This window comes from Triturus cristatus, chromosome 7, assembly GCF_964204655.1.
Source record: "Triturus cristatus chromosome 7, aTriCri1.1, whole genome shotgun sequence".
In the NCBI taxonomy this organism is placed as follows: domain Eukaryota; kingdom Metazoa; phylum Chordata; class Amphibia; order Caudata; family Salamandridae; genus Triturus; species Triturus cristatus.
Window position 1 is genome coordinate 1854554399 of NC_140590.1, and position 25265 is coordinate 1854579663.

The window sequence follows — 25265 nt, forward strand, 5'->3', positions numbered from 1 at the left end:
GATCAAGCTATGGAACGATGGAGGGATGGGGATGACGAACACTTTCCTGTACTATTTGGCCACCCGTCTCCTGGTGATCCATGATTGGTTTAACGATGGATGGTCTGACCCTGCCTACCTGCTAGAATTGGAGAGCCTTGGATACCAGAGTCCAAGCCATACTGTATGGGGCCACGGTTCCTCATACTCCATAGGCAATAACCCAAGCGGTCCTCTTTACATGGCGTTCGGCACTACAGCACATTCGTTGGGATGCCAAAATCACAGTACAGATGCCCCTGTGGCATGATACCTGGCTGAGAGAAGTGGGGACATTGGTAGGATTTCGGAAATGGGACCTGATTGGAATCACACACCTAGGGGATGTATGGCGGGGGGGGAGGGGGACACCTGCACTACTTCCAAGACCTACAGCATGTGTTTTCCCTACACTCCACTCAATTCTATAAGTTTCTCCAGCTCCGGCATGCCATTGTTCTTCACATTCCCTAGAATACTACAATCCCAGAGTTCAGCCCGTTGGAAGCTAAGCTCCTCATGGGTAACTTAGGGAAAGGGAGACTGTCTCATATCTATCGGTCCCTGATAAACAACTCCCCGTCCACCCTAGATTCTCTCAAGACTTGCTGGGAACATCGGCTCGGCCCTTTGGAGGAGGAGGACTGGAGGGATGCACTGATGGTCCCTCGGGTACTCACCAGATCTACCAGGCTTCGCCTAATTCAAATATACTATCTTCATTGCGCCTACCTTAACCCAGTCTGATTGCACTGAGCAGGCTTCTTTTCGGCTCCTTGATGCCTACGTTGTGAGGTGGAACCTGCAGATTTCTACCACATGGTCTGGTCCTGTACCTCCTTCTCTAAATACTGGGCTTAGATAGTGGCTGAACTGAGTGAGACACTGGGCTGGACGGTCCCCCTTAGTCCTCTTGCCCTTCTCCTATGGGTCACGGAGGGGATGGACGGCTTCCGAGACGATAAACTGTTCCTAGGGACGGCCCTCAATGTGGCTAAAACAGACATTGCAGCCTGGAAAGACTTTACACCTCGTCCATTGTGAAATGACAAAAAGGAGTAGACTGGTGTGCCATCCAAGAAAAATCCTTGTACGAGGTGAGAGGTTGTCCGGACAAGTATGAGAGCATATAGGGCAAGTGGTTATGTTTGGTGAATTAAAGACACACTGGCAGAGGTAAGGTAACCCGGAGGTGCAATATGTGTTCAATACGAGTGTATGATTTACGAGTAAGGTCTGGGAAAGTGAATATCTGTATTGTATGCCATGGTGATGCACTGTTCTTTGTTGTTGTTTTCAAAACCAATAAAATTGACTATGTCAATCGTGCAAGCTTTTCTAAACTATATTGCCATGCAAAATCCAAGTACACTGAATAAATGCACATTATATATTCAAATTTAAATAGAAGGCCTAATGAAATGTGAGGCGTGGTTACGGCGCTAACCGTAATGAACGCACACTAGCGGAGCTCCGAGCCAAGACGGACGATTTGGTCCTAGAAATCCGATCGAAAGGTCCGTACTAGCCTGGGACAGTCGAGGAATGGAGGGTGTGACCCGCAGTAGTAGCAGAGAAAGAGAGTGAAGACTACCCTTGCTCCTGATCGGCACCGGATAGCTGAGATGCAGAGGCATGGCTGCATACAGCAGAGGCCTGAGACAAAATATCCGACGTAAGGACTCTTACGCAACTGGCAAATCAGCGCCCTACAGGGAGACGGATGAGGCGTCAGTAGGGTACCGCCTGGTTACGGACACCGGGGGACCTGGCGGACCGGAGCCAAGGAGGGCGTTGAGGCCTGAGGTGAGGTGGTGCAAGGCGGAGCACACCCGAGCAGACGCCCTACCCAGCCGTAAAGTGAACGGCGCGAAGAAGGGAAAGCGAGGACATCAAAGCCAAAGAAGAGGCACCACGCAACGGGCCCCTCGCAGGCGGCTCCCTTCCCCCATAACCTGGAGAACAGAGGGCAGAGGGCAAGAGACAGGGAAGCGAGGGGTCCTCCCCCAAAGAGCCGAAAACAGCAGGTACAAAGCCCAGAAGCAACTTGAGTAACCAAGTAAACGCCGGAGCATTCCTCCCCAACCCCCCCCCCTCCCCACCCGAGGAGAACCGAGGCAGGAGCGCCTCAGGGATGGTAACAGTGAGGCCAGAATAGAGAAAGCTGCAGACTGGAGGACACGGCCTGACTGAAGGGCAGGGCCCAGGGGCCGGACAGGGGGGCCTACATAATTGCAGGCAAGACGCGAAGGAACGCAGACGGTGTAGATGAACACTAGGGACAGAGTTGCACTCCAGTTTGTGAAGAGAAACAGGTAGACCAGGTCAGACTGGGCAGTAAGCATACTCCTGAAAGAGGACAGCTGCACAGGTAGGAGGAGAAATCCTAGCGACCCTGGTCAGTCTGGCCTGATAAACACAGTAAATCCTAGGACAAAAGAGCCACACAGGAGAAGGTGTTAGTCGGAAGACCCTGGTGGAAAGGGCGAGCAGGAGCCAGGGAGCCAGATGTGGCTAGAGCAGAGTACAAACCGCCAAGTGAAGCATAGGTGGGAGTCCCCTAGGAGAGATACAAGAAAATGGCTGAGAACAGCAGGGTATTACTATAAGAGAGTTGAGTGGAGAGCAAATCCAGCTGGAACCCGGAGGTAGACAAGGCAAACTCAAACATGTTCCTGCTCAAACTAATAAAATGGATAATGATGCGGTGGGTAGAACACCGCTGGGGAACCAGGAGACCAGTCGGACCACGAGTGACAGGGGGAACCATAATGGCCGCAACAGCAGATTTGAAGGGTACGTTGGAGCCTAAATTAGATGCTGTAACAACAGATGTCAATCTCCTCAAGGAGGACTTTCACAAGATCTCGGATAAGGTCTCAACAGCTGAGGCCAATATAAAACAACTACAATCATCGACAAAGAGCTTGAAAGAAAGAGTAGACCACTTTACACAACAGGCGGCCATGACTGCGAAGCTGGAGGATCAGGAGGGGAGGGCCCGACGGAATAATATCCGAGTGGAGAGGTTGCCGGAGGGGGCAGCGGGGCGAGTGTCGACATCTTCCTGGAGGATTAAGTCCTGAAACATTTGAGACCCAAACGCCTGTCTAATTTCTTCACAGTTGAGAGGGCCAACAGGGCGCCGATCCCTAGGCCAAGACCGGGAGCAACCCCACGCACAATCATAGCCCGGATCCTAAATTACAAGGACAGAAACGCTATCCTGCAAGCGTCGCGCTAACATGGAGACATGAAATATGAAAACGCAGTAATGCAGTTCTTTCCAGACTTCACACTACAAGTTCAACGCCAACGTAGGTCGTTTGAGGCAGTAAAGAGGGAGCTCCGAGTCAAAGACCTTAAATACACGATGTTGTTCCCTGCCAGGCTTCGGGTTGTGGCAGAGTGGAAAACATGGCACTTCAACACGCCAGAAGAAATGTGGGAATGGCTGGAGGGTTGGCGAATGGTGAGGCGACAATCGCTCAGAGAGACGACAAATGGGAAGACACCTGGGGACCATTATACGCCAAGGGAAACTACCTTCAAATCGCGGATTTTAGTTTGTGATACAATCACAACGCGGTTGTTACAACGACCGCATTGTAAATGTAAATGTCCAGTATTTGTAAAGCGCGAACAATTACCCGAAGGTGTCAAGGCACTGGGGGCCGTCAGGAAGATTAAGCGAGCTATTGCCCAGAGTCACATGGTGCTGAGCTGATCTGCCGCCGGCACCGGGGATCGAACCATGAGCCCCCGGGTTCCGGAGTCCTGAGTCTGTTGCCCTGGCCACTGTACCACACCCCTAACCACACAGTGCCATTACTACGCAAGTCATTACATCGACTTGCAGTAGATGGTGCTCTAACATAAGGAATAGTATAGGTCACTATTCCAACACCCTCCCTACTATTAAGTAGGCTGGAGTTAAAAAAGTAAATTATACATTCCTAATGTTGCAGTGCTATCTACTGCAAGTCGATATAATGACTTGCGTAGTAATAGCATTGCGTGGTTACAACGTGGTCGTTGTAACAACCGCGTTGTAATTGTATTGCGGAGTAAAATCCGTGTTGTAAAGGTATATATTCTAGGCCAAGTCGATCAGAGGAGAGTAGCAACGAGACAGTGGATGTGCACGACGAGAGGCAGCACCCGCCAGAAAAGGAGCACTGAAGGCAAACAGTTGGCAGAACACTGAGTTGAGACACAAGAGATATCCTTTTGTCTGGTGTTTGTTTTGGGAGGGGAGGGATTGGAAGGAAAAGGGGAAAAGCTGAAGCAGAAATTCCTAGGCCAGGACTAAAATGACTTTACTGCGGTCATAGGCAAAAGGAGCCACAGGTCGGACCTATCCCACCCTGAAATAAGTTGGTTAGTTTGCGGACGACAGGCACTCTGCAAGTAGGGGGGTGGGTAGTTTTACACCCACTAGGCATGGTAGCAGGGAGGGGGTAAGGGTTTTACATGTTTTATCGGTTTCTGAAGGGTCTGCTATAAAGAAGACATGGATACAGCACAGGAATAAATGGGTGGAACAAGCGAGAAGAGGAAGGACGGGACTACATATCCAGCGATCAGCCAGATACGGTCTACAGGTGATTTGTCAGAATAAGTATATTGAGGGGGCTGCAGGAAACTGGGGATAGGCGAGCCCAACACTGGCCAAGTATCCAAGGGGGAGGGGGTTTGAGAGTGATATCCTAGAACGTGAATGGGTTGGGAACTAAGATAAAGCGTACAGTAGTCTTACAAAGCATCAAGAGATACGCTCTAGATGTGGTCCTCCAGCAGAAACCTCACCTGAGAGGGAACTACTGTAAAGCATTGGATATGCTATGCGAGTACATGCAGGTTATACATCAGACTCGAGGGGGGTGGGTGTTTTAGTGAAGGTATCCACCCCGTTGGCATTAGGGCAGACATGGCATGACAAAATGGGCAGATACGCTGCAATTTTGGGAACGTGGGAGGGAGTAACGGTGAACTTCTGCTCGGTGTATGTCCCCCCTCGACTACATGGGGAGCCACTACCGGCACTGGGCACCCTAATGCTGGAACTGCAGAGGGTATTACTAGTACTGGGAGGAGATTTTAATGCGGCCTTGGACCCAGCAAAGGATAGAATGGCGTGTAACAGGGCGGGCAACAGGGCGGGCCGGGAAGGGAACCCCAGCAGGGGTTTGTAGAAGCAATGGGACTGACAGATATATGGCATGAAAATAACCCCACACAGCAACAGTATACATATTATTTTGCCTTCCATTGTAGCTATGCTAGGTTGGATTAAATATTTACGCTACAAACTCACATGGGTGTCTCTTTTGTTCGTCAACCCATCGTGTGAGAGCGATCTCAGACCACTCGCCAGTGGAGGTACAGTTAAGGGGGCCCAAACGGGACAACACACGTCCCCTAAGACTAGACGCATGGGAGTTCAAAGACAAAGAATTTAGGCAGAAGATACGGGAACAGTCAGAGCTATACTTTAAGGAAAACGAAGGATCAGTTCCATCAGCAGACATACTGTGGGAGGCAACAATTACTTAATTACAGAGCACAGCCACTAATACGTTTCACTGCTGACTTTGTTGTCAGTTATTTTAATGATAAACAAAAACATCATTCTATGTATCAACAATGGTGTTTCAAGTACAGAACAAGTCAGAATGCAAAGAAGGATCTTGAATATGTTGACACGTAGTGAATGTTGTTGATGCTGACAGCCGACACGTGTTTTGTCGTGAAACAACTTTTTCAAGGCTCTAAAATAGTTGAGAAAATCAAAGTTAAAGACTTTGGGGTCCCTCAATAGTATGGGATGTATCACAGAAATAGTGTTGAGTCTGATACTTTGAATTTTCAATTATAGAGTAGGACTAATAAACACTGTCCAAAGTCGAAAAAATGAAGTTAAGATTTGGGCGACACGTTAAAAATGACTGGTGTTCAGTCTGTCCAGTTTTCAAGTATATGTACTTATAATATGCAGAGAATCATGGAAACATATACGCTCGTATCGAAGTACCACGAGCCCCAAGACTTTGTTGGTAAGTGTAGTGGTACAGCATCAGAGTCCCTGCTGTGCAAGTCCCGGTGTAAAGAAACGCGTCTCGATTCTATCGGAAAAGGTACTGTGGGAGGCATACAAGACAGTCATACGGGGACAGGTACAGGGATTGATAGGAGGGAAACAAAAAGAAACGCAGATACAGTATGTAGAACTCGAGAAAGAAATAGCAGAATTAGAAACTAAACTACTGGCTGAGGGTGAGAAAGGGGCTGAAACCGCCCACGCGGGTTCGGGTTAAGCAGAAAGAGCTGAGAGATCTAGCAGAGAATAGTGCAAGAGCCCAAGGACTGACAATTCAAAGGAAACTCTATGATGTAGGGGACAAGGCCAGTAAGATGTTGATATGGTTTGAACGCAGGGATCGGGGTAGGAACTGGGTGCAGGAAATAAAAGCGCTTGATGGGACACTCCATAGGACGGGGAAGGAAATTACGCAAGCCTTAGCAAATTACTACGAAAAGTTGACTGTCTTGAAACGTACGGCAGAGGACTGTGTAGAGCTCCTGCAGGATATATCGCTCCAAGAACTATCTGAGGAAGACAAACAAATGATGGAGCAGGACTTATCAGAGGAGGAGATAGTTGGTGCTATCTAGGATTTGCAATCGTGCAAAGCCCCGGGCCCGAATAGCCTGCTAATTGAACTCTATAAAGGAGTGCCCAGTATAGTGGCGAAACATATGCTCTGCATGTTTCAGGCAGCGAAAGATAAGGGATGCTTATCTGAAGATCAGCATACAGCTCTAATAACTATTCCTAAACAAGGGAAACCCCCAGAGCAATGTGGCTCTTATAGGCCCATATCCCTATTCGACCTGGAGGTTAAGGTATTGCCGAATGTTCTGGCTTCCCGGTTGTCCACAGTTAATCAATCAGGGGCTTATAAAGCGCGCTACTCACCCGTGAGGATCTCAAGGCACTAAGGAAGGAGGGGTCAGCTCTGGATCGTTCAAAGAGCCAGGCCTTGAGGTTCTTCCTGCACGTGTGCAGGGTCGGGGAGCGTCTGGTGTTCATGGGGAGCTTGTTCCGCGTCTTGGCTGCGATGTAGGAGAAAGCTCTCCCGCCTGTTCTGTTTCTGTGGATGCGGGGGACCTCAGCCAGGGCGAGGTCGGTGGAGCAGAGGTTCCTCTTGGGTATGTGGAAGGATACTCTCGTTGAGGTATTTGGGTCGGATGTTGTTGAGGGATTTGTAGGCGTGGGTGAGGAGTTTGAAGGTGACCCTCTTCTTGACGGGGAGCCAGTGGAGGTCTCGTAGGTGTTGGGTCATGTGTTTGTGGCGTGGTTTTCCGAGGACGAGTCTGGCAGCGGCGTTCTGGATGGTTTGGAGTCTGTGTAGTAGAGTTCTGTTGATAACGGCGTATAGTGCGTTGCTGTAGTCCAGTCTGCTGGTTATGAGCGTGTGGGTGACGGTCTTTCTGCAGTCGGGGGGGATCCATTTGAAGGTCTTGCGGAGGATGCGCAGGCAGTTGAAACTGGTGGAGGAGACGGCGCTGTTCTGGCGGTTCATGGATAGGGAGGATTCAAGGATGATGCAGAGGTTTTGTGCGTGGTCTGTAGGAGTGGGTGATATCACAGTGATATCCTTAGCGGTGCATCCAGACCAGTCAGGCTTTACACCACAAAGAAGAACTAGATTAAACCTTAGGCGCCTGCACGGGGTCCTACATATGACTCAAAACAAACAAGGGGAAGAGGCAGTCCTCAACTCGCTAGGTGCCGAAATGGCATTTGATAGTAACGAATGGCCATATCTCTTTGCTGTGCTCGAGAAACTGGAATTTAGGCAAGGCTTTATCGAGCGGGTCAGGCTATTGTATTGAGAACCGAAAGAGAGAGTACGGGTAAACAGGATGGTATCCAGACCATTCACACTGGGAAGGGGACAACAGGGTTGCCCACTATCCACGATGCTCTCCGCGCTGGTGTTGGAACCGCTGGCAGCATGGGTATGGGCGGATCACATGGTGAGAGGTATTGGAGGCTATGGGGAGTAGAAAGAGCTAATCTCGTTATATGCGGATGATATCCTTCTCTTCGCCACAAGACCATAAAGTACAGGGCGCGAATGGGCGTTCCTGCCTTGTACATTTACACACCAGTAGTATTACCAAATGTGCCTATGTATGTAATGTTACAACAAATGCCAATAAAAATAACTTTTAAAAAAAACAAGACCATACAGTACAATGGCCAGGTTGCTCCACATTTTTGGGCTTTTTGGTAGTTACTCCAGCTATCAGATCAACTGGGATAAGTCCCTGTTACTACCTTTGACAGGAGATACCCCACCGACATAGGCCAGAGATACACCCCTGTTAGTGCAAACAAGTTTAAAGTATCTGGGGATACAGATCATCAGAGATCTAAGTGACTGCCTAAGAGATAATCTTTCTCCATTGATTGAGAGGTTCAGGATAGATGTGGCACACTGGAGGGGCCTCCCGCTATCCTTAATGGGTAGGGCGTCCCTTTTTAAAATAATGGCCCTGCCCCGCTCTCTTTATATTCTACAAAACGCCCCATGCCGGGTCCCTCCAGACCTCTTACGGAAGATAGATGGGGAGTGGCGGGGTCTTCTCTGGAACGGAGGGAGATCCAGAATAGCCCTTTCAAAGCTGCAAGGGGGTATTTATGAAGGAGGGCTGGCCTGATATTAACAAACATTACTGGGCAGCACAGTTAAGCACAGTGAATGAGTGGGTGTATGTCGACAGGGAGGAACCCGCATACAGGGTTGACAGACAGGCAATGGGAGATAAAGGAAATCCGGCGGTACCAAACCAAAAAAAGGGTACGAAACAACTCCCACTACACTCTCAAACAGTTACCCAGTTATTGCAATGCAATAGGTCTCGCATTTGCTAGGTTTGAGCTACTGGGTGTTACACGACAATCCTCTTGTATCCTTGCTGGGATTCAGGGACAGAGCTTAATAGGAACATGTACTTTTTAGACGCTCCCTTAGTGCAAGTAGGTGGGGGGAGTTTCCACCGAGTCCCTACTTTTTAGACGCTCCCTTAGTGCAAGTAGGTGGGGGAGTTTCCACCGAGTCCCTCCCTTAAATAGCTCTCCTCAGCAGCAAACCGGTGCTTGGCTTTCAGATTCATTGAGTCCTGAGTCCACGCCCCTCCTCTCCGTGTTCCTGTTGTTCCTTGGAGCCCGCTTTGCTGTGTGCCTGCAACCTTTCCTTGTTCTAGCCCTTTTTGACCTTCATCTGTGGTTTATTCTGCCTTTAATAGGTATTCACTAAATCTCAGAACCACCCGTCTCCAGTCGCGTGTGTATTTTGTTTGCAACGCGACCGCGGCGAATTAGCAACTTTGTTGCATTCACTATTCCCTCACGCTCTCAGAGCGCTGCTACATTCCCCCGAGCCATAAGGCGTAGTTTAGGCAGCCGGATACATTGTTGCCTGTATTCGCGCTCGCCGCGCTTTATAGACAAGCTAAAAGGGGATTGTTTTTTACACGCGCTTGGTGCGCGTTTAGGAAATTCTTTTGAGGATCCTCAATATAATTTCTTGGCACTTGTGTTGTGCTTGTACATATGCCTTTTTGTCATCCTCTTGTTTATTTAGGGTAATGCTTCACAGGGTTTCTGAAGCCTGAAGGAGTCCCCCTCTCCTTGCATATCTACTCTTCTCTAATAGCATTATCACACATACCCCTTAGGTTCAACCCTCTGGTATAGTCTCCTTTGAGCCTTCAAGTCTGATTATCGTACTTGTAGTATTCCTCTCGCTTTAGTCTCCAACGGTGACTCCGCCCTCCAGTTATTTGCCTGTCGGATATTCCTCTCCTGCCCTGCTGATTCTACCAAGTCCCAGCTGAGTCACTCTTTGCAGCATAATGAGATGTCCAGCGGGTAAGAGGGAAACGGGGGAGAGCATAGTTCACCTTACCCTTAGAAATTAGGGCATCTTACATCACTACGAGAGAATAGAGAGTAATATTCTTCTTGTCTTTATTGTCTTTGCTGCAGGTTGTTTTCTGCTGTGCCTATTAGGAAACGCCCGCTGGGGGAATCAAGTGAGCTCTTCTAAACCTTGTCCCCACATCTCTCAGGGTCAGTCTGCTGCTAGAGTGTATACAAGTTCACGCTTCCGTGGACAGACCTCGAGAGTGTGGGGGTATTCTCATCGTTCCTGTGGATTGGGACTACGACTTCCCGCAGGTGGGTCTACAAGGCGACACTGGGATTGTAAATGACAATGCCTTTGTTTTGGTTTTTAAAAAATAAATAAAAGACATTGTCATATACAATGCTAAAAGCTTAAACTCTCGCAAATGCAAGACCTATTGCATTCCAAATGCATCTGTTGGGAGGTGTGCTTTTAAAGGCCCCGTTAATATGACATATTATAACATCAATAGCCTAAGACAGCTTACACACACGAATAGCCCTGGCCCTGGTGTTACTTACGTACCTACACACAGAGTTTCCTATTCCCTGACGGTGAATACACGTCGATGGTGCGTCACAAATCACGTGAGTTACTCGTTTGAAACCTCCTATCATGAAGGAGAGGATGTTAGCAAATTGATGTGTTACCTAAAAAGCAAAATCACTGATTTCTCATCCCAATAAATCTGTGTCAGTATGTGAGGAACTTGCTTGTATTGTGACATTTCATGGTTACTGTGTTAGCAAGCACCAGGGGTACCGCGGCGATGGATCGGCTGTGCCACTATAGCAAGCAGGGACATTAATATCAGACTAGAATTCAACTAGCCAAGTTTCCTTCTCATACCCATACTTCTAATTTCCAGAATGCAAAGATGAAACAGATTTGGTTAAACTTCTCACACGTACCTGGGTCATGTGGGTGACCGTCTTGTTTGTAACACTAACTTGGTAGTGTAAAATATTTTACTTCGCAATTGATAAGAGAACTTTGTCAATGCTCGCTTTAAAATGGTGAGCGGTCTGCTGAGTGCTGCTATGTGGGCTACATCACAGGCACACAACCCTCCAGTGCTGCTGCACTCCTCTGGCTCTGCTGTTCAGGGGCAGGTAGGGGCTCTTCCTGACTGGGATCGAGAGCCGGCGGTTGTTGCAGAGCGTGTTTTTCCTAATGTATATTCACTGCATATGGTAATGTAGATTTACTTCATGTCTCACACATTCCGCCTGCAGCCCTCGGCTAGGAGCCGTCCTCTGAATTTAAAAGGGCATAAAAGGGCACGCTGAGCTTGCCTGAGCTGCTTTTATTACGCAGCGCGTGACAGTCCCCACCCAGGCTGCACGTATCGTCCCACCCTGCACTGTTGCCATTTAGGTCCCTAAAGTGAAAGAGGACCACGCTGCAAATTACAAAACAAAACAAAACAACAAAAAAAAAGAGTGCTTACTTACTTATGGAGACTGTGGGTGTAACGCCGCAAGTAAACGATCCAGTCCTGATGGGCCGTCCCAAAAGGAGACTGGGGGGTAACAAGGAGGGACTAAGAAGCCTCATTTTCAATCGGAGGCCAGCTTTTACCATAGACAATGACGCCAGCCAATGAAAAATAGGGAGGGGGGTTCCACCCCACTTCTAAAACCTACCCTAATACAATATGCCTCGCACAGCGAGCAGCACATGCGCGCTGCAACGCTAGGTCTGCGAGACCTAAAAAGGGTACGAAACAACTCCCACTACACTCTCAAACAGTTACCCAGGTACGGTACGAGGTAAACAGGTATTTGAAGTGCGCAAATACTTTGACCAAAAAAACGCCATACGGGGCAGTGACTTGTTAAGGGAAATGGGCAGACTGGAAGGTTTTCATAAATGGAGTATATTGGGAATAGAATCACTTGGGGATTGTGAAGGTGCCAAGCACTGATTAGATTCCAAGAGATGCAAGATGAATATAGTATGGCGAACTCAGAAAGATTCCATTATCTGCAATTGGAACATGCGCTATGGATGCACATCCGCAAGGGGGATAGCATACTAGAATACACGCTGATGGAGGATAGACTCCTAATGGACCCCATAGTGTCCAAAGCAGCTTCGCTGACATATAAGAAAATAATATAATTCACCAGAACCGCTAGTCCAACTGCTAGAGGTATGGTAAATAGAAGTAGGAATTCGAGAAGATGACGAATGGGCAGAGACATTGCAGGGACCGAGGGAGGTGGCCATAAGAGCGCGCTTCCGGTTAGTGCAGCTAAGACTCTTGCACGGGTTTTATCTGTCCAGTTCACTTTTATATAGGCTGGGACGAGGGGAAACAGACAAGTGTAGAAGGGGATGTGGGGACGTTGGATCGTTCTCCCACATTCTATGGGAATGCCCAAATATTCAGAGATATTGGACGGAAGTCACCAAAGTTATGTCGGAAGTAGAAAATAGGGTAGTCCCGCTAGAACCGAGATGGTTGATATTATGTGCATCGGGAGAGCTACCGTGGCCCAAATATCAGAGACTGTGGCTTCTGACGGTGGCAGCATTGGCCAAACAGAATGTGGCTAGAGAATGGGGCGCGACTCTCCTACTAAGGTTGGTGGCATGGGAACAAGATCTAAATTGGTGCAGCCAGGCAGAAAAGGTTATCAGAGTTGGGGCTGCCCAAAGAAATGGGACAAAAATTTGAGGTGGGTGGGAAGTATACAGGGGACACAGTGGGGACTCCTCTGTTCCCTCAGTTTGAAGCGAGAAACACAGGGGTAGACTAGGCAGAAACCGAAGGGCGATACGAGATACCAGCGATCTTTTATTACATTGTTTATAGGGGGGGAGATAAAAGGGAGATGTAAAGCCTGTGTTTAAATGATTGAAGCTATGAGTGTATTGTATCCAAGCAAATGTTTGAGTAAACAGAATAAAATACAAGCATTGGCAAAGCCAATAGGTCTCGCTTTTTGTACCTTAGAAGTGTGTAGCAATGCACCACATTATCCTGAGTGTTGTGCGTGTTTGTGGAAGGACTTCTGACAAAGCAAGCAAGCACTGTCTAGGTTTGACCTAAAAAGGACTATATAAGGAAGAGAGAGAGGGAACAGTCATTTATGTCATATTGTTTTTTCTATAGCACTTTACCCCTTCTCTGTCTTCTTTAAAATACTGAGTTGGAACACAAGACATAAGACAGAGAAGGACATGAGATGGCAGCTGGCACTAGACATAGGGAGAGTGTAAACCAGACGGGAGGTGGGTACATGATATTATGTAAAAGTGTCTAAATGTGCAGGGCTTAAACGCCCCGAAGTTGTGATAGAGCACTACAGAGGGGCAGAAGGGATATAAGGGCTGAGAGTGAGTATGGGAGAGAGCCACCAGTGATCTATGAAAGGAGAGCAGGGTAAACCTGGGATTAAGAGATGCTTTGGGAATGTAAACACGAAATGACACAATGCAGCAACATTTTAATTTTAAATGAGGGTGGCTCCTTTAAATGCGGAGAACTGGTCAGTATGGCTAGGGTCATGGTGACATTGTGCCTCACCCACCCACACAAAGGAGTCTTAAAACTCTCCTCTAGACTGTGAGAACAAAGGATGTGCTGGAGCCTAAGCTCACCTCTGGTGTACACGAAGAAGAGTGGTGTTCAGACTGATAGGTCTCATTAGGCGTGTTTGCACACTAGCCCCAGATGAAAAACTTCAGTGCTAAATTGTTCATTCAGAACACCTTGCTCCATTGGTCAGGCAGACGCCAACACATCGATACCAAGTCCTCTTAGAGTGCCCAACACACAGTATGCCAGGAACATTACTTCCCAAGATGGAAACTCTCAGCTTTGTACTGAATGTTAAATAAATACTCATGTCCTATGAATGGCAATATTTTGGGTGAGTGACTACATTCATAATTTGAGGGAATACTTTGAGAGTCCAAGCAGGCGATAATGCTGATCATGCATAGATCTCACTCCGTCACATGTCAATTGTGACAAAATTCATCTTACATTGTATTCTGGTACATAAGGTGTTTGTAAAAGAGTGAATTGGGCCACCAGGAAACTAAGGCAAAATACCACTGGGATGTGGCAGCTACCAATTTTTTTTTGTTTTTCAAATCATATTGATAAAAGTATTATTATTAAATTCATAGTACCTGCTTTTTATAAACTTTGAAACATATAACATTTTTTGAGGATTCTTTCAATATTGGCATTTGACAACATGTACTTTGGACAATAATAACTCATACACAGCAAGGCATACATGGTCTCTTCCTAAATTGCTATTTTGGGGCCCCAGTGAGTCTTGAGCCACTTACTGCCACCTTGGGGAGAGTTTAAGTGCACCTACGACCAATACCATCTGGAGAAGCGCCCCAATAAATCTGACCACTCCTTTTATTTAGCTCGTTTAGTACTGTAACCTAGAGAAGAGTTAATTCTCCTCAAAACAACTAAAATGCAACTATCACAATGCTCCTACACTGAAGCTCTAACACCCTTTCATGCAGATAGTTCACCGCAAATGGAGTCGGAGAGCAGTCCATTTAAAAGAGAGACCGACGAACGGAGTTTCGGGTGGGAGGAGAGGTGGGGAGTGTGAGAAGGAGGCCTGATATATGCTGTCCACTAGTTCTAGTGGGCACCTTGTATCAGTCCAAACAACCCCTTATGGTGATAGGTTAAAGACAGCCTTTATTGAAAGCTATCCTAGTGGTAGCTGTGGAGAGCAGCCTTCAAGCTAAGTCTTGAGGAATGTAAGCAGCTTGTTTTACCAGTCTATAATCTCTTGAATGATCAAATGAAAGGACAACCACACCAGGTATATATTCAAAATATATGTATTTAGGATAAAACACACCCCTCTTATCTGTTTACGAGACTGGAGTTCGAAGTACTTAATTTACAAGTTAGCAATCAACAGTAATAGCACAAATATACGTTTGGGCCCTAGGGGCGTACCAAACCATATACCAAAAAAGTGGTATAAGAACCACGACTGAAATAGACACAAGGCCTAGAGCCTGTAGAATCGCTGGGACCCCAAGGAATCACCCAAGGTAGTGACACAGGGGACCCATGGGGACTGTATGCAGTGTGTAAACACAACCGTGGGTTCCCGTTAGCTACTATGGGCAATGTCGCAGTTGGAAATTTAAAGATTAGGGACACTTAGAATCGAGTCAGGACCAAACCCTTTTGGACTTAAGAAGTTCTAGGGCTAGCACCCACGGGAGCACCGGAGTACTCGAGTTACCTCACCCAGGGAAGCCAGGTGCATAGGTGTCTTTTGGTGTTGGGTCGCGTCTTCGATTACAATGGAAGATGGCGAAGAACTGCTGCTGCCGTGAAGAGGAGAAGTGTCCGAAGAGATCCAAGCCTGGATCTAGGATGGAAGGAACCAGAAAGCAGAGGGGACAGAGTCTGGGTCACTAGTCAGTGACCGAGGGCAGGATGGACCAATGCCCACAGATGTCGGGTGCTTCAGGTGAGTTGATGGGTGTCTTGACTCTTCAGCCACGAGGTCCAGAAGGCGCCGATGACGAGCAGGAGCTGGATTCGAGCTGTCCCACAAAGCCTGTCGAAGTGCTGCCGTGTCGTCGACCAGATTGGACCCAACAAGCCTTGGCAACGGCAAGTCACTGGAATTCAGAGAAAGGACTGCGGTGCAGACCAGCAAGGCCTGAGGGACTCACCCAGCGAGGGTAAGTCGGGGCACGTCTGGAGCAACCAGGGAAGCCCAATTAGAAGAGGAGTTGCCTTCGTGGGGACCTACTAGCCAACGGGTTAGCGATCGCGAAGGAGCCTCGAGCGGTCGCACTTGAAACTGGCCCACGGGTCACTCGGAGTGGAGGCCAGCAATCTTCGGTGCAGGAGGTGCTCATGGCTGGGGCTACTCGGAGCCAAAAGCACAACTTCGAGGAGGACCAGGAAGATAGTGTTGCTACAAAAGTTCACGGTGTCCACGTCACCCACGATAGCCACGGGCCTCAGCTTTGCTGTGGACTCAGAATAGCCTTGGGGAAGTCTGGAAATCCACCTCTGGTGATGCAATGACTTCGGCGTCCGGCGGGAGCTTCAGCGATGCAGACCGGTGAGTTGCTTGTTTGGTGCCTGCCAAGCAGGGGAGTCACTCCTTGACCCCAAGGGAGATTTCTTCAGTCTTCTAGTCAGAGTAGAACGTCGAAGGTCCAGGATATATGTTGCAGAGTTTCGTCCAGGGTAATCTAAAGTCGCAAGGACTGGGTTCCCATACTTATACTAAGTTTGTGGGTTGGACATACTCTAGGGACCCACCTATGGGAGGGTTTGGGAAGAGGGGTGGTTACACCAGTTTCCTTTGTCCAGTTTCGCGCCAGAGCAGGGGCAGGTAGCCCCTGCAACCAGTTTGAACTGGGCTATGCACAGGGACACCAAGTGTGCCCCCAGTGCAGGACTTCAAAGCACCAGAGAGTGCTCCCCCCCAGCCCCAATGCATATCTGCCTGTCTGGGGAGGTGGTTACACCTCCCTGGGATGGGAAACCTATTGTCCAGGCCTCCCCTGTCGGAGTTTCAGTCAGCAGCAGGAGGCCAGACCAGTGTCTGTGGCAGAGGAATCCATTTTGTGATGCCAGGGCTCAAGAAAGTCCTATCGGGTTAGACCAGTGTGAAAATGTCTCTCCCTCTAGAAGGGTGGGATGCTACCCCCGCCGCCAGAACTGACCGGGGGGGGGGGTAGTATTCCAAAGCGTTTGACACCAAACACGACATGTTTCCGTGCAGCCATCCCAAAGTTAGCATTTACCGCGAGGTTATAATGCACTTAAGAGTATATGGTCAGGCTGCACCACAAACAGCATCAGAGGAGATACTCCGAACGCTGCAGAGGGGCTCTGTTCATGCAGGCGCACCCTCTCACATAAAAACCAAGCACTCTGCATTCAGGATTGTTAAGGCCTGCCATAGGAGTGACTCATAGGTTTTATATGTGTGTGCAATGATAGTGATATAGGTGGCCTATACCACTGTAAGGGGTGCAAGCACACCCTTACCCAGGCTGCAGTAGCAGACCTGGGGTGCCATTTTGGAGCGCTTCCCAGGGGTGGCATAATACATGCTTCAGCCCCTGGTAGGCCTCTGAGGTACCTATGCCCTAGGTACATAGTATACCATATACTAGGGGCTTATTAGGCACTCCAGAATCCAATTAGATATGTACCTAATGTACATGGAAACCATTTTAGAGAGGAAGCAGCTAGGCTGTGGTCCTGATTACCAGGGCCACAGCCAGAATAAGGTCGAAAAACAGTGAAACACCAGCAAAAAGTGGGGGTACCCATGTGAAGCAGATCCTACTCTCCTACAGGGAGCACGGGCATTTGAGGGCGAGAGATAGTTTGGCGAACAGACAGGCAGAGTTTTGGACTTGAGAAAGAGGGGACATTTTAGACGAGACGGAGTTTTGGGGTGGAAGGATGGATGCTGGGTTTAAAGCAGCTCAAAATAATACTATATATATATACACATGAAAAGAAAAACGGAGACAAGCTTCAGTCAAGTACACACAAACAGAAAGAAGTTGTTTACGACGCGCTGCAACTGCTCCCCAGACCTTCTATAGGGAGAATCTACAGCCTTCTGTAAACAAACCTTGCAGTTCAAAAAGTAACACAGAGAGGAGAGCTTTGTCAAATTAAGTCTATGCTGCAGAAGAATGCTCTTCACGCTCTAGTCAGGCGGAATTGTGCGGCAATATAAAAATAAATAATATGTGCATTGCATATGTAAGAAAAGCTTGTAGGCTGAGATGCGCAGCATGATTCTGGTTCTGATTGCAGCTGTGGGCGGCGGGGGAGGGGGGCACAGTGTGTGTGATACTCCGGTCTCCCCTCCCCCTGCACCGTTCGGTGGTCCAGGACAGTCTAACGACTCTCGTGGCATTGAAGGGAGGGGGGGCAAGAATAAGCTGCGACGGGGCGTGTGGGGGATGAGAGATAAAGCTGTGATGAGCAGGGAAACTTTCAATAATTAATGCAGATTACTCGCTGCATGCGGCACCCACACAGAAGGTCTGTGCATGAGGCGAAAAGAGCAAGAATCAATTAATAAAAAGACTGCGGTGGGGGGCTTGGGATGGTGTGTTGCGTGGCACAGTGTGTGCACATTATGGCGCTGTTTTTTCACACATGCACACTAACAAATGCTGCCCCTGCCAAAAAACAAACAAGCACTGAAAGACAAGCCCGCAAAAGTTAAAGCAACGCGCAGCGTTTACCTTACGGGAGCGAGCAGCGGTGGGCGCGATAATTGCAAACAGATGGCGCCGCTGCTCGCTCCCGCAAGGTAAACGCCATACATGCACGAGGGCTCATTGGAAACAGTGCAGAACATGCACGAGATTCCACAAAAGCCCGGAGTGATTCCAAGAGGTCACTCCAAAGCAGCACTTGCGCGCTGCATAGGGTAGACCTAAAAAAAGGCCTAATTAAATGTGTGACTAATAGTATATGTCCTTCCATCTAACAGTCACAAGTCATTCCTAATACAAATGCAATAGAATATTTCCTGTCGCCAGGGGTCTACATTATGTTCTTGACTTAAAGTATAGCTTCTCACGTTTACAATTTCCTAACATAAAAAATTAAGTAAAATGTCCACCTATGAAAAGTCTTGCAGTTGTCCGTATGTACCCCACCTCTGCTGAAGTTTGACCTCGCAGCACAGCAACAGACGCAAGGTTCCTCCATATGGTGTGGTCATGTCCTCGCCTTAGTATCAATTGGAATGAGGTAGCGGTGACACTAGGGGAAGCAACTGACAACACTACCTGCACAAGACCTACATTTTTTACTTGGTATCACCAAAGGCACTGCTACACGTAAAAACCTGAATACATTTCTGGACCTAGCTTTGGCACTGGCAAAGCAGAGAATAGCTATGTCATGCCGCCAGCATAGAAAAAAGGAGAACAAGGGTACCCCAATATGTGAACCTGGGGTGGTAAGCTGTTTTGGTAAACAATGTTTCTGGTGTGGCCTTAAGGTTCATTCAGAAGTGACCCTGTAGGGGGCACTATGATTGAGAGTGGGAAGTTCATACTTAACGGGAGCGGTAAGAAATAAGAAGAGGGACATGTAGGTCAGTGTATGACAAATGATTATTCCAAAACAATAGTATTCAGGTGCTCACACAGTAAGTGACAATAAGCGTGACGTGAAAAGTGAGGGTGATATTAAAATAAAGACATCGCATTGACAACAATAGTATGAACTCCTTTGGAAGATTTTTACAGAGTAAAAGGAGTTCATGTTGTAGTGGGTCGACGGCGTTTCGAACCAAATTATTTGAGTTCATCTTCAGAACATACATAGGTGAGCATGCTGAATTGGGCATGAATGCTGTTCATGTAGCATCCGGGGTGGCAAGCGCCTGTGAAACGCAGCGCTCCTCTGTATTTGAGCGTGGGAGACAGTTGTGCAGAATCAATTCAAGAGGAGCAGCTGGCCTCTGTAAGGCATCGTTCAGTGCCGAGTATTTATTTTAGGAGAATCCAGGGCACTTAATGAGAACCTGGAGATGAAAGGCGGAATGTGTCCTCCTGCTGCTGCAGCCTGCGCTGAGCGCTGTTTTGGAATAAACATTTGTCATATACTGACCTACATGTCCCTCTTTATATGACTTACCGCTCCCTTTAAGAATTAATTTCCTACTCTCAATCATATTGCCCCCTACAAGGTCACTTCGGAATGAGCCAGCTTCACAAAATGGATTCCTCTACAGCTAAAGTTTTTAGTAACAAAAGTCACTCAGCTACAGCAGCGAGGGTGCAATCAACTCTTTGACCCTCGAGGATGTTAGGGATTCCCCCTGACCCCTGTATCCCGCTTACCTCACCCCACTAGTCCGAATCCCCCTAGCCCTGAACAATCTTCGATTTGCAGCTGAATGACCGGTTGAAGCGGAGGGAGAGGAAGCATCGAATGTAAACTTGTTTTTTTGTCTAGTTCATTTCACAGTCCCTATGTCTACAACTTCATTGTGGCAGTTCTCAAAGCTTCCAGGTGCTAGCCTTAACGTCACCATATGTACACCCTAATTAAACGAGACCAGCAAGGGCCGGGCCAGGGGTAACAAAGAGCAAGTTAGGGTTGAGTAGCCGTTGCCTTCTGTGGCAACATGAATGATGCATCAATGAGAGTGTGTGTATAAAAAAGCACAGAGCATAGGATATAAATTGCTGCCGTTCTTTGTGGATTTGTGGCGTGAAGAATGAGTTGGTCTAACTTTTAACGTTCTCCCTCCTCAATCATTTTTGAGCAGGCTCGCCTGTGAGTCAGGTACGGGGGGGGGGGGGGGAGGGGCTAGAGCCCTTTGAGCTCCATGGGCGTTGCGTGCCTGCCTGGCAGCAACTTGCCTTCCCACACGGCCTCCTTAGTGCAGCCATCCCATCAGGTGAATACATCTCACTGATTAATGACGTTAATTTTATTATTGATAATAATCACGGCCCCCAACCTTGTTACAATACTTGTAAATAATACTAGTCGTATTTAAAAGTAGCTCACCTAAATAATACTACTTATATCGACCTCAGAATGATGAGAGGCAGAGTAGACCCTGTCCGTCCCGATATACTGGCCTTTTGGAAAATGTGTTATTTGTACGTAATTGCTGGGAAATTTTCATGCACCGGTGCTAGAAAAGCGGCACGTGTTGTCTGCCAGTAACTGACGTTACTGACTTGGCCACAATTCTGTCATGCTTTTTAGGGCAAAGGCCTGCCTCAAAAACTCATGATTTCTATATTGGCCAGTCCTTCTCTGATTTTAGATTCGCTGTGTCCGCACCCAGTCTATGCAGGAGGCTCATCCACTCAACCAGCTATCTTATTGGCCAACCATGCTAATTTGTTTCCATAATGATCGAGCCGCAAAGGCAGGTCAATTAATGCAACACTAAACGAGGCCCCGCCACCTTTCCCATAAAACAGCTCCCTTGCAGAACTTATCTGCTGAGTCTTGAAGCACCAGCAGTCATCGTTTCGTCTTGGTATTTAATGTGGACGGAGATGTTTGGGGACAAACATAGTCATGACAGCAATTAAAATAGGATCTGACCCCGCCCACCAACGTTGCCAACCAATGTGGCGCCCCTAATTTAATGGGGGTGACTCACATTGTTTCCCGGTGTTTGCTTCTGCATTGCAAGTTCCAGTATAGTTCTTTTTTGTACTCCTTTGGCTCCCTCAATTGGCAGAGCGGTGCAACAAATGTAAAAAATCATTGATACTCGGTTTAAACCGGGTCAGCTGATCTTTAGTCGGTAGGGTACTGTCAGGCACAATCGGTTTTAACCGATTTCAGGACAGCCTAAGTATAATTTACTATTCCAACTGCAATATGTACAACAGAAAAACAAAGTACGGAGAGGCAAGCCAAATAACTAAACAACAATTGTAATTCCACAGAATGAGATCAGGAGCCTTCAGTATCTCTGTTGCTTCTTTTTTATTTTCAAATTATTGAGGTAAGACACCACTCTCGTGCAGCCAACGCATTTCACCCTGAATAGGGCTTCATCAGGGCAGTATGTTGAATGTATTGAGTAGTAACACAACAACTTTTAAGCGATGTTAAGATTAGCTTCAATAGTAGGCATAGTGCCTATCCATGAAATGTTGTAGGAAAAATAAAGCAACCGTACGTAAACGGGTGAGATTTCACTTTGATAGGTGAAACGATGGCCGTATATTCAAACGTAAGCTCCCATTTTGTATGTGCAAAAGTAGGGAAGGTGTTGGATTTTAAATCCAACACCTTTTGTCCCCTCCGCAAGTCGTTGTTCCGACTTGCGGAGTAATGGTATGCGTTGTAATTCCCTGCGGGGGGAAAAGTATTCATTGTAAATGAGGTTTAACCTTGCAGGTGTTGAGTGATGTGTTCCTGTCACGGGATCCCAATGACGAGTCTGGCAGCGGTGTTCTGGATGGTCTGGAGTTTTCAGAGCAGGGAATTTTTGATTCTGGCATAAAGGGCGTTTCCATAGTCCAGTCTGCTAGTTATGAGTGAGTGGGTGACGGTCTTTCTGGATTCGGGGGGGGATCAATTTTAAGGTCTTGCGAAGGATGCGGGTGTTGAAGCAGGTGGAGACGACGGCGTGGATGTGTCGAGTCATGGTGAGGGAGGAGTAGAGTAGGATGCTGAGGTTTCGGGCGTGGTCCGTGGGAGGATGCCGAGGGCGGTGGCCCACCAGGTGATGTCCCATGCTGAGGGGGTGGGTCAGAGGACTTCTGTCTTCTACAAGTCAAGCTTCAGGCAACTGCTTCTCATCCATGATGCAACGTCTTTCATTCCTTCCTGGAAGTTGAGTCTGGTGGTGTGAGGGTCCTTTGTGAGGAAGAGTATGAGCTGGGTGTCATCTGAGTAGGATACTATGCGGAGTCCATGCTGTCTGACGACGGCGGCAAGGAGGTCCATGTAGATGTTGAAGAGCGTGGGGCTAAGCGATGATCCTTGGTACTCCGCAGTTGATCTCTGTGGGTTCACAGCGGAAGGGCGGGAGTCTGATTCTTTGAGTTCTGCTGGTGAAGAAGGAGGGGAGCCAGTCGAAGGCGGTTCCCTGTATGCCGGTGTTGTGGAGTCTGGTGGTGAGAGTGCGGTGGGAGACGGTGTCGAAGGCAGCAGCGAGGAATAGTAGGATGAGGGCCGCAGTGTGGCCTTGGTCAAGTAGAGTGCGGATGTAGTCTGTGGCGGCGAGGAGGGTGGTCTCGGTGCTGTGGTTGCTAAGGAATCCGGAGGGAGTTCTCTTCAATGAAGCTTGTTAGCTGGACGTTGACTATCGTCTCAGTGACTGGCCGCGAAGGGGAGGAGAGAGATGGGTCGGTAGTGTTTGAGGTCCATCGGGTCTGCAGAGGGTTTCTTGAGGAGGGGCTTGACTTCTGCGTGTTTTCAGTCGTCTGGGAATGTGCTGCATCGAAGGTGGCGTTGATGGAGCGTCGCAGTTTGGGTGCTATGGCGGCGGCAGCTCTGTGGAAGCTGTGTGGCAGGCAGGGGTCCGTTCTGTTCTTTCACTTCATAACCAGTGTATTTTGTGATCTGTAAGCCTCCTTTGTATTCACCAAACGGACTGGACCAGACCCCAGCCAAACAATGATTCATAATAGAATCTAGCTCTGAAACATGGTGCCCTTTGAGGAGGCCTGAGGCAGCAACCCTATTAATTTCTATGCCTTCTTTCTCTAAATATGTGTTAAGAGTACAAATTTGCTTCTAATCAGGTTACCACAAACTTTTACTTGGTAAAACACATTACCACAGCCCTGAGTTTCCTTTTACACAAATCATTATCACGTATTAGTCACATTCATTCAACTAAATTAATCAAAGGCTGTAAGTCCCATAATGAAGCAATTAATAAGTGTATGCTCTGAATGGGATACACGGCGCCCAACTTACCTGTGCGATATGGAATCCTCAGGCATGCAGTATGGCAGTTTTATTACTAAGACAACATACTGCTCTGCTCTTACTGCAGGAAACAGGCATACTTGTTTTGCAGTTAATCCTATGAGGTGCTATCTACAGACAGAACTAAAAAATGTATCTGCTGGGCAAAACCTTCAATTTTCCCTGCCATTTTTCCACCTCACTAAGCTGTTTGTTACCCTGTGTGCTGCTGGAGAAAACGATGATACAACTAGCCTATGTCAGTGCTTAGTTATGTTTGCTGATAGAGTGGAGCAAGCTCTACCAGTCCACGGAGTTCAAGGACACTGTAATAGAAACAAACAATTAATGAAGAAAATACCTTTTGTCACGCAATGGACCTCAGCTATCATGTTGGGGCAAAACTTGAAACTGTTAATCACGTTGGTCACATACAAGAATGCTTGTGTACTGTTTTCCAGCTTCCACATACCGTATTGCTATCATAGGAGAAAGTCTTTACAGAACAATAGATTGAGGCTTGAAACAATGTCATGATGTGGCCATGTGCAGAGTCAGAGGGGAAAGGAATGGAGAATATTAAACCGGAGTACCAGTGGTGTGGTTATTTTATCCCCTAACTGCCTCTTGGTCACACTGCTAAAAGTAAACCCACACACACACTGCACCCTTCTAATAGACAAACATATTTTGGTGAATACTAATCTACAACTTCCTGAAGAGTGTGTGTGGTACAAACGACAGTACTAACAGAAGCTCTTCACTTAGATAATCAATGCTAAGCTGTTATTGACTTCCCAAATTACAGTTGAATACTAAGCAACAGAGATGTGGAATTTTATAAAATATTTGTCTAAAGAATAAGATGATTCAAAAATCTACATGTCTAGTTAAAAGAAAATCCACATATCCTTTTTAGTGGCATGATGTGAGGTGAGATGAAAAATGTAGTAGCATCCGTATTAAATCATAGCTCTGATAATAGCTTTACCGGTTATGCCAGGGCCCACAGTTAAGTGCAGATTTGGATTTTAGCAAGGCTCTGATTATACCACCTTTTTGGTAGTACTGGATTTGCAAAATGCCAACACTCCATTAGAATCAAATCTTTGACGATTCACAGGCCTCATGCATACAAAGACTGCTTATGATTGGAATCTATTCAGGCCACCTTTCAGAGCACAGTCGGTCTTTAAACATGCAATTCCTCTCATTATGCCCGAATTCTGATTACTGTATACACAAAACAAAATCAGGTGGTTGTGAGATTTAAACACTTCTTTACTTATGTAGGAGGTACATTTTACTCAATAATCATGACCTCAAATTGTTTTTAGTAATGATTGCACACAAACGCGTTTTAAATTTTCACATTTGGAGCGATAAAACAAAGGACAATCCACATTCACTCCATGGATATAGAGGGAAAAATATTTGAAAATCAGGTGTGAAATATGAAAAGAGAAATCAAAAATACATTGTTATCAAACTATGGAGGAGATGGGCGGAGTATCGAAGGCTTGACTGAGAACCTATTCCTCCCATTGCTGCTATTGAAGAACTGCTGGGATGAAGGTATTGGGTCAAGACTCAGATGTTGACTGTGTATTTCTACACTGGGCGGCCCGGCCCGATGGCCCCCAGACCTACTCATTTTCTTTGCAAGATTAATATGGCACTGTTGAGTTCTACATTTACATGCTTATTTTAATATAGCTGTATTGAAAAGGTTGATATCAATATTATGGCCAATTATTGTGTATTACTGATGTCCCTGGTTCTACCAGGTCTGTATCGGCTGTCAGCAATAAAATTACTTTGTATAAAAATACATTGTGATAACGCAAAAT

The 25265-nt window shown here is 47.3% G+C and overlaps 1 protein-coding gene across 1 annotated transcript in view; it reads right to left on the reverse strand.

Moving 5' to 3' along the window:
* The window catches only part of LOC146813456 (uncharacterized), a 550359-nt gene that overhangs the window by 510626 nt on the left and 14468 nt on the right, over positions 1-25265 (reverse strand). The window lies entirely within an intron of this gene.